General features: G+C 39.9%; 1 protein-coding gene across 9 annotated transcripts in view; it reads right to left on the bottom strand.

Moving 5' to 3' along the window:
• The window catches only part of ZEB2 (zinc finger E-box binding homeobox 2), a 195,256-nt gene that overhangs the window by 2,768 nt on the left and 176,484 nt on the right, over positions 1-16,004 (bottom strand). The gene's annotated exons all lie outside the window — the stretch shown is intronic.

Below are 16,004 nucleotides of genomic sequence, written 5' to 3'. Positions count from 1 at the left end.
TGCTTGAAAGGAGAACATACAATACCTCATTAACAAAAGAAGAAGTTTGCAAAATGGTACACTATTGCTGTGACAGGATGGGGATCCTGCATGGTGTGTGTCACATTTGTTTTGTTGTTGTTGCTTTAATAGACTTCATGAGAGGTTTCTAGTACATCAAGATAACACAGCACTCAAGTTTTAAATTAGTTTAAAAACATTTAAACATTTAAAATATGTTTTTAAAAGGTTAATGGCAAAGAGATGAGTACCTTGGTCATCACTAGTACTAACCAATGAGGTGCCCATAAAATTCTTTCAGCTACAGTGCCAATTTTGGACCCCACAAACACTGTAGGAATGTAGGCTTGGTGAGAAAGAAGTGCTAGGAAGATAGCATTTCTTTACATGAGGTCTTTTTTTTTTCTTTTTTTTTTACTGAGAAAAGATTTCTAGATGTCCTGTAACAGCTAAGCAACAATTATGCAACTGTTGGGGAAAGGGAGTGAGGGAAGGATGTTATGGAAATCCCCTAAATATACAATTTTTTTTTAAATGACTTGCACTTTTTGAGTTACATTCTCAGGAGATTTTAAAAATGTTTTTAAAGTAACAAACAAAGGAAAATATAATGTGTCTGGTTCAGGGAGCAGCTGATGCCTGCAACAAAGTTGGATAAATATGTCCTATTTATTTAAAGTTCTACCGACCCTCTCATGTATATCGTCTGTCTCTTGTTTGTCCTTTATTGAATTAAGGACATCTGACCATAAACAAGGTTACGGTTACTTAATGATTCAGTTTCCATCATGTAGCTCGTGATTTTAGGGTTTTCTCCAGGGCTCATATCAATAAAATTATAAAACAACAACAATATCATCTTTCATGACTTTCTGAATTTTAAACCTCAGATAACCCTAAGATTCCAAAATCATAGGATAGCTGCACCTACATTTAATTTAATATTATGACTAATTCTAATACTTTATAAATCAAGATTTTACAGTTGGTGTTGTTTGCTAGGTTAGGAACAATTCATATAATTGGAGTATTTCTGTGGGCATCACAAATTCTTACAGCTAAATGGAAACAACAGTTCTTTCTTTGTATCTGCATAGCCACTGGTTCCATTTCAACAGAACAAACGGATAACAGCCATGGCTAAATATGTACATCCCTTTCAGGGGAAGTAAAAAACTTGTTTGATGGGAGAAAGACTCAAGGAATCGATTTAGGGGATTAGCGCACTGGCTTGCATTCCTGTGCTAGACATAGCATGTAAACTCAATGGGACAGATTTTATCGCACAGCTCATTCCCGGGCATCCCATTCTTTAAAAAGTCCAGGAGAAGCCCTGGTTGAGTATGGGATGAGTACTGCCCGGGGATGGAGCTGTGCGATACAATCTGTCCCAGTGAGTTTACATCCTGCACCTAGCACGAGAATGAAAGTCGGTGTGCTAATCTCCTTAATAACAGCCCATCTGAACAACCAGCATTTTTTAAAAAATCTAAAAAGCCACAGACATACCACCTAAACTTTAGGTTCTAAACTATCCCTCAATGCAGTGTGGACTTCTTAATTGAAGGCAACATACAAACCAATGCACTGTGGTACAATTCAGCTAGTCTGAAGTCACACAACCATTTTGGAGTAGTGAATGGTCTTGTGCTTTCACTCAGTTTTGTGATGAAGTGGCTTCCTTTGTATAACAACAACTATCAGAAGACTATTTTAGTGCCAAAAATACTAGCAATGCTACTTCCATGTCAGGAAGAACATAAATGGAGATGTCTATGAGTGGATGATATGGTGACTTCCATATAGAGGGAGTAAGGGAAGACAGAGTGCTTAGGTCTTCCCTGGAAAAGGGAGGGGGGGGGGAAGAACCATTTCCATAGGTTTATTTGTTTTTAAAATTCCTTCTATTATCTATGGATAATTTCTGAAGTATTGTGGCAAGCACAACATCTTAGTGAACTGCTGTCAATGGTGTAAATTCTGAGAGTTATTTCAACTAGATGATTTTTGAAATGCCTTCTAACCCATAAGCCAATATAGCTTTGTCTTTCCCAAACCCAACCCTCTGGCTCTTTTGAACTACAACTTCCATTAGCACCAGCCAGCATGACGAACAGGTGACAAGGATGAGAATGGAACCTGTAGTCCAAAACATTGGGAGAGCATCAGTATACAATCTCAAATGTGTTGATAATGGAACCGTAAGTTCTTCAGAGATCTCCATTTGAACAATTCAAAATAAGTGATCTCAGTTATCAAAGGTAATACAAATTTGAATAAAGAAATTGCATGGAGTAAGTTAAGAAATGTGCTGCTAATGATTCTACATAGGAGCAGAATCATTGCCTCACTGACCACATGCATGGCAACTAATTGTGAGGACAGAAAGAAGTATGATTCTAAGAATTCAGTGCTGAAGCCCTTAGTCAGGAAAAAATTCCATTAACTTTAGTGAAAGATTTAGTTCCCTATCAGCAACTTCTGAAATATGCTACATGAGCAAAATTGCTCCTACAAAGTAATTTGGAGAAGTTTTCTGTCAGTTGTCAGACATTCAGTGAATACTGAAGTTCTCTTCAGCTGCACAATACTGTATTTCTTTTGTTATTTTAAGCAGTTTCAAATCCAAGGTCTGAAATTTTATACTAATACGCCCACCCCAAAACACATCTGGTTGATTAGAGGATGCAAATAGCCCTGGAATGCCTTTGACACCTCCCATAGTATCCTTACTTTCAAGCTTCCATCTAAAATAGAGTTGATATTAAAAGAAAGAAAGAAAGGTTGGTCAGTATGATGGAACTGACAAACTTTGGAAAGAAATTATGCATTAACAAATTAGCTATACTTACACACTATGTTTTTTGTGGACAAGAATTTCTAAGTACGATTCATTACACAATTACCATTTTTAAAAGGGGGAGCTCTTTTTAAATAGAGAAATTAAAAAAACTTCTGTGATTATAATAGGGGTTAGAATATATTAGGCTAATATTGCTATGTTCAAACGCATATTTTTTAAAAATACATTTTTAAGACATTTCTGCTCTTTAGGACAGCTAAACAACAACTGCTTCTAGCACTTGCCATGAAATACTGAACAAGAACCGAAGCCTGCTTCCTCTAGCTATGGCTGTCTTTCACTAAACTGTTCCTACTACTTGCATCTCAGTCTTCCTACATCCCTTTCCTTTTTAATTATGGCTTCTCTCTTTCATTACCTTGGGTTAGTCCATACACTCCAGGGAACCCATTGTTTGTGGACCCTTGTGGATTGCACTTCTCATCTTTTTCTCTCCTTTTCTCTAGGCTAGTAAGCATCAATTGGAGATCTTTTGAAATATATGTGGGTTCATTTTGATTGCAGCTGACATACAGGTATTGGACATTATGCCTCTGGATGGGCCTTAGTCCATATACCCTCATGTGTGGAGCCACAATCTATATACTGCAGTATTCTGGGATCCCACTGGTGACTAACACTGGCATAAAGGTCCATTATATTCACTTTTTTGGGTGGGGTGTAGCAGCAGAACAGGAAAACAGTGAAAAACATTTCCATTGGAAGATAAAGCTGCCCTTCTAGTCCTCAGGTTTCTGGAGATGGGTTTCGCTCCCCCCCATCCCCATCATGGGTTAGTCACTGGATGTTCCAGGACAAGGTTAGTCACTGGATGTTCCAGGACTAGCCACATAACACCTATTTTGCAAGATCTTCATTGGCTGCCTATTTGCTTCCAGGCGCAATACAAGGTGTTGGTTATTACCTATAAAGCCCTAAATGGCTTGGGCCCAGGGTACTTGGAGGACCGCCTCTCCCCATATAATCCGACCCGCACTCTCAGATCGGCCAGGAAGCAACTGTTGAGGGTTCCTAAGTCGAAGTACACCTTGATTGCACAGAAGGCGTTTTCCAACTCGGCCCCGCAGCTTTGGAACTCCCTTCCTGGCGAGCTCCGCTCTGTTGCCTCCCTTGACCTGTTTAGGAAGAAGCTCAAGACCTATCTCTTCCAACAGGCTTTCCCCCATGTGTCGTGATATCTGCTCTCTCCCCATCATATAAGTTGTCTTCTAGCTAGTTTTGTTTTGGTTTTTATTCTCTGTAATTTTATGGTGTTTTTAACTTTAGAGTGTTTTTATCATGTGTATATACTGTTTGTTCAAATTGTATCATGTTTTATACCCTTGTTGTAACCTGCTTTGATCTCCTTTGGAAAAGCGGGCTATAAATAAACAGTATTATCATCATCATCATCATCATCATCATCATCATCATCATCATCATCGGAACTATGATCATTTTCCCACTGCTACTGCACTGTCACCTCTGCCATCTCATATGCTAGTGTACTTACACCAGCCAACAGGAATGTAACCATATATCATGGGGGAGCCAGTGTGACATAGCAGTTTGAGTGCTAAACTATAATTCTGAGAGACTACTTCAGCCATGGTATCCCTCTGGGTGACTTTAGGCAAGTCATATACTCTCAGCCTAAGAGAAAGGCAATGGCAATCTTCCCAATAAAACTCCATAAGATGGTTATCATAAATCAAAGTCAATTTGAAGGTACGTAACAACATATAACATGTTTTGTGTCCCCACACCTTCACATCTACTTCCCTAGTTCTCGCCTTCTTTCTGCTGAGGGGTGGGATTGGCTGACATGATCACAATCTTTCTCCATGAGTAGCTACGAATGTCTGCACAAACTTTCATGTTATTGAGAGAAACACAAATAGACACACACCTACTTCTTCTGCTGCTCCCAGCAGTATCAGTCCAAGGAAAAGGCAGTCATGACATTCATTGGCATGCAAGTGGAATGTGCAGGATTTGGATTTGGCATGCCAAATGTGGTAACGGCAGCAGGCCAAACCCAAATCTAGGCTAAATCCACTGTGAGTGCTGGCAGTCTGAAATGACTTTCTCAACACAAGTTCAAAATATTTGCCTGCAAGCCAACACAACCAGTGGCTTCTTCCTAAAAATGCCATGAGTTAAGATGATTATGAGAAAAGGCTCTGTATCCCAAGATGGAATGGTAGGAAAGAGGTCATCAGAAGGTAAACTCCTGTTTGTAAGGCATGTATTGTTTGGCTTAGTTTTGTTTTTAAATACCCCTGAAAATCACACTTGGATGGATGGCAAGATTCTTAAGTGGTCGTTTCTGAGCAATGGTTAAACAATACACTATCATTTACATAATTCAGCTGTGCTATTATATGAATGTGCATAGCAATGATCCATCATTCATTCTTGTTTCATGCCTGAGGACATACTTGTGGGCCAGAGGGAGTCTAAATATGGAAGTCTACATTAGGCAAGTGGAAGCTATTTCCTCCCTGTAATATATTTGTTCTCCTTGAACTTCACTAATTTAACAATAATATAACAAGGAACAATAATCTCAGGTGCTCCAGACTTTTCACATGGAGTATTATTTAATAAATACTTCCAACATCCTTATAAGATAGGAATGAATGTACTGAAAATGTAGGACTACAGCTTGTTTGGGAATAGGGTAAGATTCAAACTGAACAGGTTTCTGTTTTGAAATGTACTCTAGCAAATTTTAATTGGTTTGTAGTAAAAATATGGCTATAAAGGAAACCCTTTATAGATGTAACGTGATGTTTTATCTGTAGTGAGTTTTGGCTTTGATGAAACCGTTCTGCTCATATACTTTTTAAAATTCTTTGCTTCATTTTTAATTTTGTTTTTACTTATACTTACATAACCTCAGCATTCTGTTCAAAAGATATAAGAAGAGAAAATGATATATGCCATTACATTAAACATGTTAGGTTGGTAACCTAAACCTGGCATTGTGATTTAGCTTCATAGATCACATTTTTACTAAACACTCTGATCTTGCTTCATATGAAGGTGACAAAACTCCTACAAGTTCTGAAAAGGGTCTGAAGAGTACTTTTTGTGTGTATTTTAAACTGTATTTTAAATGTTTCTTTATTTCAACTGCATTTGCTGCCTGTATCAGAACTTTATTGTTGTTAGATGCCTTGAGTGGCATTTTGGGATTTAAAAGGTAGGATCCACTTTTAATAAATGTTTATCACAATTGTTTTGATGAGGGCCTCTGGCTGACAATGTAATACGGGTAACTGTTTGAAAGCTAGTCTTAAGAGCTGATCAAAGTAACAGACTGCCGCACTGATGTCATGTTTGTTTTTGATTTGTATAACAATTAGACAGAAGAGTTACGATGCCTTGCTTTGGGATGTTCCTCTTGGTCTTAATAATGGTACATCACTACTGTCACACAACCAGGGAATTCATATGAAACAGATAACTCCAAACTTCATTTCATGTGACACAGCCTTGCCCTCCAATATGTCAAGTACCAACAATTGTGGACTTCTGACATGTATTAAACACTTGCTTTATTCTGGCTTTCCCCAACTATTTGCCTGTTTAAGTTGCTTCAAGCCTAGTTCTACAGAACCCTGTAATTTAAAACTGTTATGTGCTTACAATGTTTTGTTATTTTATAATATACTTTAAACCAGTGGAAAGCAGTACATTATTATGTATCAACTGAGTATTATATATCAATCATGCTGGTTGGGAAATCCCTTGGTTAATGATAAGAATAATTGTGTTTACCAACATCAACACACTGCCCGTCATATTATTTGACCTTAGGTAAACTCACTAAGATAAAATAAAAATAGAGAAGTAAAGTTTCATTAAATTTTCTTTTTACAGAAAATAAAATGTGAGAAAGCCTTCCTCCTTGATGCTTTGAAATCAGGGGGTGGTAAATGTAGAATGACCAAATGCTAGAAAACAAGCGCTAAAGAGCCACAGATGAAGAAATGTCTGCAGTGATATATGCAAAAGGAAAACACATGAGAAGGTGGACAAATGTTTTTGGGAAAATGTTTTTGGGAGTTCTTTGCTGTTATGAAAAGCTGCCAGGTATGGTTTGATGAAGTACTTCCAGGTCAATAGCCACAGAAAGACCAAGTTGGGAAGTGTTTCTTAGGTCATTCTTTCAGAGGCAGCTGGTGGTTTCCAGGTCAATGGAACATCCACAAAGTGCTTTTAGACAACACTTTGAAGGAGATATCTAAGGTGCCGAACCTATTTTGGGGATGGTGTTCAGCACTTTGGACAGCTTGTTTAAAGTCTAGACTGAAATCCATAGCAGAGGACATGGGAGCCACCAGCTGCCAGTAATGTATTACAGTGTGCATCATACGCAGGTGCACTATACACAGCTTCAAGCTTACACTGAAGCTGTGCAACAATAAAACATTTGGCGCCCATGTCCGTGGCATGTGCACCACACCATGAACATGCACCCCATTGTTTTCAATGGGACATGAGCATACACGGAATTCCCCTTATGCGGGGGGATCAGGAATGGATCCCCCGTGTAAGGAAAGGGCCCACTGTATATATACAATCTGATGCAAGCGAAGGCATAGCTGCTTACAAAGTACTTCTCTGAAACGTTCAATAGCTTCTTGAAACATGGAGAAAGAGTCCACCTTCTGTGTAGATATGCAGCCACTGGTAGCTTGCTCTATTGGCAGTGGCATCACTGGGGTTGGCATCAGCTGGCATGGCAACTCATGGTGTCACCCCTCTCACTGACCTCCTCCCATACCCCACCATTCAGAATCCTTAGGCATGTTTTTTGTACTAATGTGACTCATAAATTGTAATTCCTCTATATCAATGAATGTATGCATAATGGCAATAGTTGTGAATTAAACAACTAGCAAAATTAAAATTATACGTTTAAATTACAGTATTATGCACACAGCCTAACTGTATTTACATGTACATAGTTTCATGTGTTAAAGTGAAAATTTGTAATAATAATAATAATAATAATTGTTTGTATTCCACTTTTCACAAAGGAATCAAAGCGGATTCCAACAGTATAAATAAAACATCAAACAATTAAAAATTACAATTTAAGTAATGTGGTGTTGAAGAAAATTTAAAAAGAATAATATTTTTTTTAATGGAGGACCCTCTCCTTCTAGTGAGCCTTGCTCCACTCACATCATTTCTTCCATTCAGATCCAGTGTTTTAAAAGGATCAAGGGGAACACCACAGCCTGTTTCTGTCAAAAGGCAGATGTTTTGAGAGCGGTGGTGTTACCTTCCCCCTTAGGGTGTCACCTGGTGCATCTCACATTCTCGCATTCCCTAATAGCACCCCCGTCTATTGGTGAAATACTTAGATGGAATGCTATATACACCAATATTGTGCTTTATTTTTTAACTAAAGGATCCTTTCTAGATCAACTCAATTTTCTGTGGAGGGATGGTTCTCAAACCTTTCACTTTTGGATGTCTTTACACTTTTTTTCATGAAATGGTCAGGAAGGGGAGGTATTTATGGTTTGTTTTTATATTTATATTTCAATCCAGCAGGAACCCTGAAGTACAAAAACAAAGAACAGCTTAAAACTGTCTTGTTGTTTAGCTTTTAAATTTATCCCAGCCTTATGGATCCATACTGCACTTTCATCTCCCACTCCTTTTGACCACTAAATAAAATCCAGTCGTCATCTTCTCAGATGGTTAGACAATTCATTCTGTGGAGGGAGATGCCTTTGAAATGATCTGGGTGACATTAACATGAGAATTTTAAAATCTGTCATCCAAGACAACTGAAATTATAATTCAAAATGTATAAGTAGTTTTTCACCATGAGTATATGGCAGCATCACACATTTTGTAACACAGCAAAACTGTAAATTACCTAGGCAGTTTTGTCAAGGGAGACACTTATGGCTCCTATTAACAAAAGCTTTCTATTCCCTTCTTCTTTCCCCTGTTAAAACACATTATTTTATGAACTAAATGTTACTGTATTATTGCTTGTTCCATTCTTTCATGATAAGCACCAATGGGGGGGTGATATATAAATAAAATTAGAAATTATTATATGTTTAAAGATAGGTTATGCAAATATTTGTGTGTGTATGTGTTTGCACTGTGCTTTTATCCCATATCCTTGGGTCTCTTAGGATTTGCAGTGAGAAATAATTATATCTAATCATTTTAAAAAACAATCCCCCAGAGGTCTAAAATTTCATTGCCACATGCAAAATATACATAAAAGCCCAAAGGTACAGACTTCTTGAGCTTAGATATGGGTATACAGAATGTGTTTTTGAAAGATGTATATTTCCTTAGTTCAATGATAAATGGTAAGTAGTTTTTGCGGGTGAGGGTGGAGAAATTCCCAACTTGGAAGGTACATAAGGAATCATCTGGCAGCAGTTTGATTTTCTAAAGGCAGCTGATTGAAGCTACTTAGGGGTTTGGATGTTAGAAGTAGTCCCGGTGGAGATGTATTAATGGGCAGAGTGTAGTGAGGCGGTCAAAGGTGCGTTATAAATGCAATTTGGCATAATTGCAAATACCACACTTGCTCTGTTGTTACAAAGAAGAAAGGCTTGCATTTCTAGTGCAAATTTCATGAGCTTTGAATTTACTCCAAGAAACTGAATATTATTTAAGTATAAAAAGTAATCCATGTTTTTGAGTCAAGTGACAGAAAATTATCTATAAACAGCATGTAATTTTTCAAAAATTAATCAAGCCCTAAATAAGAAATCGTGAGACAGGAATTCAGAGTAACAACAGAAAAGAGCTAAATTGTCAGTAGAACTCAAATTTAGTTTACTGAGTCAGTTCAGAAATAACTGTAGTACCATCAGCATGAAAACTACAAAAATTATTATTATTATTATTATTTTGGAAAGAGAGAGTATTCCTCATAAAGCATGCAGCTGGAAATAAAAGAAGGGCCATGATGGCCCTCAACAGTCTGCTTACATAATAGAACAGAGCATGTCATTATGCAAGGTAAAAAGAACTGTGGAGTCCTAGGCATGTCTGGAAAACAACAACAAAAACTAATTTGTTCTGGGAAAGAAGCTGCACATATTTTTACTTAATTAAAGCATGGTGTGAGCATACATGTGTATGTGTGCACGTGTGGATGTGTACAAGAGGAGTTTGTTAGGAAAAACTAAAAATTAAAACCTACTATGTGTTTGGAAATCCATAGACAGGAATCTCTTGTGACCATCAGACTGTCTATCTCAGACAACAGGGGTGCCACATCCTACTGATCAGCTACAAGCTTTTCTCCTGTTTCCTCACTTCCTTATATCTCTCCAGATAATAACTGCCTGGAAGCAGCAGAAGTAAGCATGATGCATGCTATATACTTTCCCAATGTCTTTCTCCCAAATGAATGTCTGCCTAACTATTATTGCTCAAGCATATTTTTATGGCAACTTTACTGCAAGGATTTCGCAGTAGTGTACATGGCTTTCTCATCTCAGCTCTTTCCTTACACCAGCTTTATGTCATCCACTGTGTCCCACTGGCTCATACAAGACTAGGACTTTCCTGTAAATAGGAATTTTTCTAGTTGCCAGTGGCAAACAGGAGTCACTTTACATGATCGGGCAGCAAAGATCTTGTAGGCAGAAAGTTAAAGGGTTTTTTTAAAGAAAAAAACTAGACCATTGGTGTGTTATGCATTACCAACACAGGTATCTGTGGACAGAAGAGCTAATAAAAATATTTTTATAGCCCAGTAACTTTTATAGACTTACTTGCAAGACTGATTTAACTCCAAGCACTTCTCAGCAGAAAGCAATTACGTTTGGCCCCACTGCAGAGTCATCTGGTCTCTGTTCAGTGACAGCCTCCAGCTGATTGCCTGGGATTCTTGGTCAAAACCAACAGCCCTGATCAAAGGTGACTCTGAATTAAAATCTTTTTCCCTGACAGACAGCACAACAATAAGCAACACACAAATTAACTTTCTTTTCCTCCCCTTTTCCTCAGGGTTTTTTTTTTTTTTTTTGGCCTGTGATAATCATTGGAATTGCTGCTCAGCCATGGACACTCACTGGGCAAGGCAGACTCTCTCAGCCTCAGGAGAAGGCAAAGGCAAACCCTCTCTGAACAAGTCATTCCATGAAAACCCCAGGATAGGTTAATCTGATGGTCATGGTAAATTGGAAATGACTTGAAGGCACACAACAAGAACAACAAAAAGAACAACAATCTGTATAGAAGCATTGACTTTAAATTTGCTTGCTTAGCTAAAGAAGACAAGAAGAGGATGGCTATATGTGGCTGGGCTTACAAGACATCTACTAACCAAGCCCAAGCCTAACCTGATGTGTTCCCCATAGCAAGCTTACCAGCTCTTGGTAAACAGGGGTTCCTTTTTCTTTATTTTTTTCAGATGTTTACTACTAAGGCCTGTCTGCAGCTAAACAAAGCTTTGGTTGACACCAAAATTGCCCAGCATCATCTTTGCATGAGAATGCCTCCAGATCTTCACATAGTAGAGACCAAATGGATTATTGGGATAAGAGAATGGTGGGTAATTGTAGCATCAAGCAGAGATTTGTTTTGCTGCACACAGGCCTTAGTAGTAAATATCTGGGGAAAAAAAAAGGGAAAGGGGTTGTTTGGGTGCTGGTTTTGATTTAAATTGCGCCTGGCATGCTATAGGGAAAAGAAGAAGATGAAGAAGAAGAAGAACCACCACCACCATCATCATAATCTGACGGAAAAGAAGGAAGGAAGAAGAGATTATCATTGGCGCGTTACAGACCGCCCCTTTGGGGCAGCCTGTAGGCGTTCCTTTCCCCGCCGGATTGGGGCCTCAGCTGCCAGAACGGCAGCCTCTGGGGCCCCGATCCACCACTTTCCAGGCCGCGGGGAAGCTGCAAAAGGCCGCTTCCTCGTGGCCTGGAAAGGGGTGTCCTTGGGGCTTCATGCCCCAAGGACACCCGACAACAGCGTGGAGGAGGAGAAAGGGGCCACTCAGCCCCTTTCTGACTTGTGTCGCTGGCGCAGCTGTCTAAAGGCTGCGCCAGTGACGCAAATCCCGGAAGGAGCTCCGTTTCGGAGCTCCTTCTGGTGCCGTGGAAAAGGCGCTCTATGCGCCCTGGCGCGGCACCAGTACGTCACAACCGTGCCGCCTCATTTGGAGGCGGCGCGGTGGTGACGTACAATCACGGCCCCCATGTGGAACTTGTGCCGCCATTTTGTACAGACTCGATCGGTACTAGGGTTAGGGGCGTCCGGAAGGGACGCCTCTTTCTAACCCTAGTACGGACCCAGTCTGTACTATTACGCCCGTCTGTGACGGGCCATTATTATTATTCTTTATTTATATAGCGCTGTAGATTTACACAGATGAGAAAGTATGTTAGCTCCAGCATTCGCCCAATCAGGTGCTGGTGCCAGGCACTAATGCCAGACCTATAACCTCATGCTATTAAATAGACAGCTTGTTGTTTTTAGGAAAAGCCTTGGGGAATCTTTGCCTTCCTGCTCTATAGTATGTATCTTATAGCAGGTAAATATTTACTTTAAAAAAAGTAGTGGTGGTAGTGGAGAAGGAGGAGGAATTTTTCTACATCTTTGTGAAGCTCAAAGAACAAAACTTGTGCCAATAGAGTGGAGTAACCATCATTACAATTAATGAGCCACACAGAAGCTATGGTAAAATAATCAATTGCAAACAACAGAGCAACTGAAAAAGTAGAAATTTAAAAAGTTGAAGAACTGATTGGCTGAGCCAAAGTGGCTAAGATCAATAGGATTTTTCATTAACAGTTAGTAGCCAATGGCTCTGCTTCCCTGCAACCTTACAACCTGCAGCAGAGGGGTGAGAAACCCTACAGAAGCAGTCTACAAGAGGCACACAGTGGGGAGAAGAAAGGAGAAAACTTCTTCTACAACAATTATATCTGTTAGCATTTTCTTGGGTTTAGGCTTGTACTGGCCCCATTGCACAGTCTAGTCTACAGATGGAGAGTTTGGAAAGTTAGTTTTAAGAAGAATAAATATAATGGCACAATGATATGCTGGTGATACAAAACTGAGCAGTGATGATATGGGAACCATATTATTACATTTCATAAAGAACTTTCTAAGTTCTGCAAAAATGAAAATGACTAAACTGGTTATAGGCTATCAAAACTTTTCTAGAAAAACTAGCTGAAGAGGAAGAAAAGTGGGGCTCTGCCTTTATAGAGATCCTGATTTTGGCTTATAAAGTTCCCCCTGTTATTTGTGCTACTCTAAAAAGATAAGCACTAACTGTCCCCAAAAAAAGATGAGGAAAGGATAATGATTCAGACACTGAAAGCAAAGGTTAATTGCAGTTCAGAGAGTCTTGCCCCGAACACAGATTGAAATTTCTCATATATATTAATAGACGAGACAGCCGTTCCACCGCTCAGGCTTTTTCCATAACTTTATCAGTTTAATTTGCAATTCACTTAACATTTACAAAAGAGGCCAAGGAACAAGAAGAAAAAGGCAAGTGGCCTTCACATTTTCTTGAAGTAAACTTTAGCTGGTTAGTATGGAAGGATAGGTAGAGGGATATAAGGGCAGTTTCATGTTAGTTTGCATGTCTTATTCTTGATATATTGAAGTGCATTTAATATTGCTGTACCACCCTTTGTTCTTCCTGCTTCTCCTGATAACTATGAAATCGCTCATGGCTGCAATTCTATACACACTTATCTACGTATAGGTTCTGTTCAATTCAGTGGGATTTGCTTGTAAGCAGACAGGAACATGTCTCTCTCTCTCTCTGGCTTTGCTTCGCGAATGAAGATTCAGGAAGGACTCATCCCGCGCTTTGTACAAGCGCGTTGGTGACTAAAAAGGCCAATCTGGGACAAACAGGTCCGGCTGCAAAAAGTACATCGGAAAGTCTCCTTGGGTGATGTTTCCGGGTTGTGGTTCTTTCTGCGTTGACGTTTCTCTTCGAGACTTGTTCGCCGTAAGCTCTCGAAAAAGGCTGCAGCATCGTGGATAGTGCGTCGCCATGCCTCCCGATGCGAGGCCAGGGCGGACCATTGTTGGTGATCAATTTGGCCAAGCCTGAGATGTTGTTTCAGGGAGTCCTTGTATCTCTTCTTTGGGGCGCCCCTCTTACACTGACCTGTGGCAAGTTCACCGTAGAATACTATTTTTGGGAGGTGATGGTCCTTCATCCTAGAAATGTGTCCTGCCCAGCGCAGCTGCATCCTCAATAGCATGTCCTCAATGCTGGTGATCCCTGCTTGCTCAAGAACAGCAACATTTGTCACATAGTCAGTCCAGTGTATATTTAGAATTGTGCGTAAACAGCGCTGATGAAAGCGTTCAAGGAGTCGTAGGTGTTGCCCATAGGTGACCCATGTTTCAGACCCATAGAGGAGAATAGACGGTACAATGGCTCTATACACACTGATTTTTGTGCTTCACCTCAAGTGTTTGTTACTCCAGACTCTTTTGTGAAGCCTTCCGAATGCACTATACGCCTTTGCCAGTCTGTGATCGATCTCTTTATCAATCTTGGCGTCTGAGGAGATGATGCTTCCCAGGTAGGTGAACTGCTGGACAGACTTAAGCACAGATGTGCCTACAGTGATGTGGGGATGGTAGTGTTCTTCCTGGGGTGCCGGCTGGTAGAGAACTTCCGTTTTCTTCAGACTGACTTCCAGTCCAAAGCGCTCTGCAGCTGTTGCAAAACAAGATGTTAGGCGCTGCAGAGCTGCTTCTATATGGGCAACAAGGGCAGCATCGTCAGCAAAAAGTAGCTCACGGACTAGATAGTTTAGAGTCTTAGTGTGGGCCCTCAGGCGGCTTAAGTTAAACAGGCTACCGTCAGTACGGTAGCATATATAAATGCCGTCTTCTTCTTTGAGATCTGCCGTAGCCCTTTGGAGCATCATGCTGAAGAAGATTGTAAATAGAGTTGGAGCGAGAACACAACCTTGTTTTACACCATTAGTTATTAGAAAGGGCTCCGAGAGAGCATCGCCATATCTGACTTGGCCTTGCTGGCCTTCATGTAGGAGGATGATCATTTTGAGGAATTTGGGGGGGGGGCATCCTAGTCGTTCCAGGATCTGCCACAGACCTTTTCTACTCACAGTGTCGAAGGCTTTGGTGAGGTCGACAAATGTTACATAGAGTCCTTTGTTCTGCTCTCTACATTTCTCTTGCAGTTGTCTATGGGCAAAAACTCTCTACAGGAACATGACTGCATGGGCAATTGTCATTTGTTACCTTTACACTGGAATTAGGGTAAAAGTAGTTCCTGTTATTTCCTGCAACAGAATGCCTGAATCCCTATTCAGGGGAGGAGATGCTTGAATATAAATGGAAGCCTTTATATAATCAGAAACCATGATAAAGCAGACACATCCTTCAGGTATCACTCTCAATACAAGGAAGGTCAAGGACTGAGAAGGAGGGGCTTGGGCATTAGGGCAAGCCTTGCATGCATGTCAACGTCACCTCCCCACTTTTAGCCTTTCTGTGGACAGGCTGCAAAATTGCATAGGACTAGTATTTGCTAAAGTTCACAAAGAAAATCTGGGGCAGTGATGACGGGAACCCAAATCAAAATCTCTTAACTCCAGTTTCCATGGTTTTGTCATTTCACTTTTCATGGTGAATCTTTCAACTGTTTCTCATAAAGCCAAGAGTTAAAATCTCATAAAATGGACAGATATAAAACAGGATTATATGTTTTGTTTTTTGGCTTGCACAGTAAGCCTGCGTTGCTAGTTCCAAATCAGAGATTATATTAATTATTTCTTTGCTGATTCTGTTTTTGCAAATCAAGGTGATTGCATGCATTTTGGCTTGTCAAATTTTCTGCCTTTAAATTTTCAGCCTACATCTGTGGACCTTATGGCCGACCAACTTTACGGGATTCAGCCATATGCCCAGATTCTAGTATATATGAAGGCCAGCTCTAACATAAGAAGTTTACGGTAGTAGTGTAGTAAACCGTAATATTTGCAGATGGCTGTAATAAAATCATTTAGGGGAGAAAAGGTGCAGAGATGCAGAGCCTGCAGAGTTTTCCCTCTCAAAACAAACAAACAAACAATTGCATCTGATTAATGCAACGTAAGGAATATATACGCCAATGAACCAAACAATCTGGTCCAAAATACTGCTT

This window comes from Sceloporus occidentalis, unplaced genomic scaffold (assembly GCF_023333645.1).
Source record: "Sceloporus occidentalis isolate IW3139 unplaced genomic scaffold, rSceOcc1.0.p SCAF_4, whole genome shotgun sequence".
Classification (NCBI taxonomy): Eukaryota; Metazoa; Chordata; class Lepidosauria; order Squamata; family Phrynosomatidae; genus Sceloporus; species Sceloporus occidentalis.
Note: the sequence above shows the minus strand (reverse complement) of the source record. Positions and strands in the feature narration are given on the sequence as shown.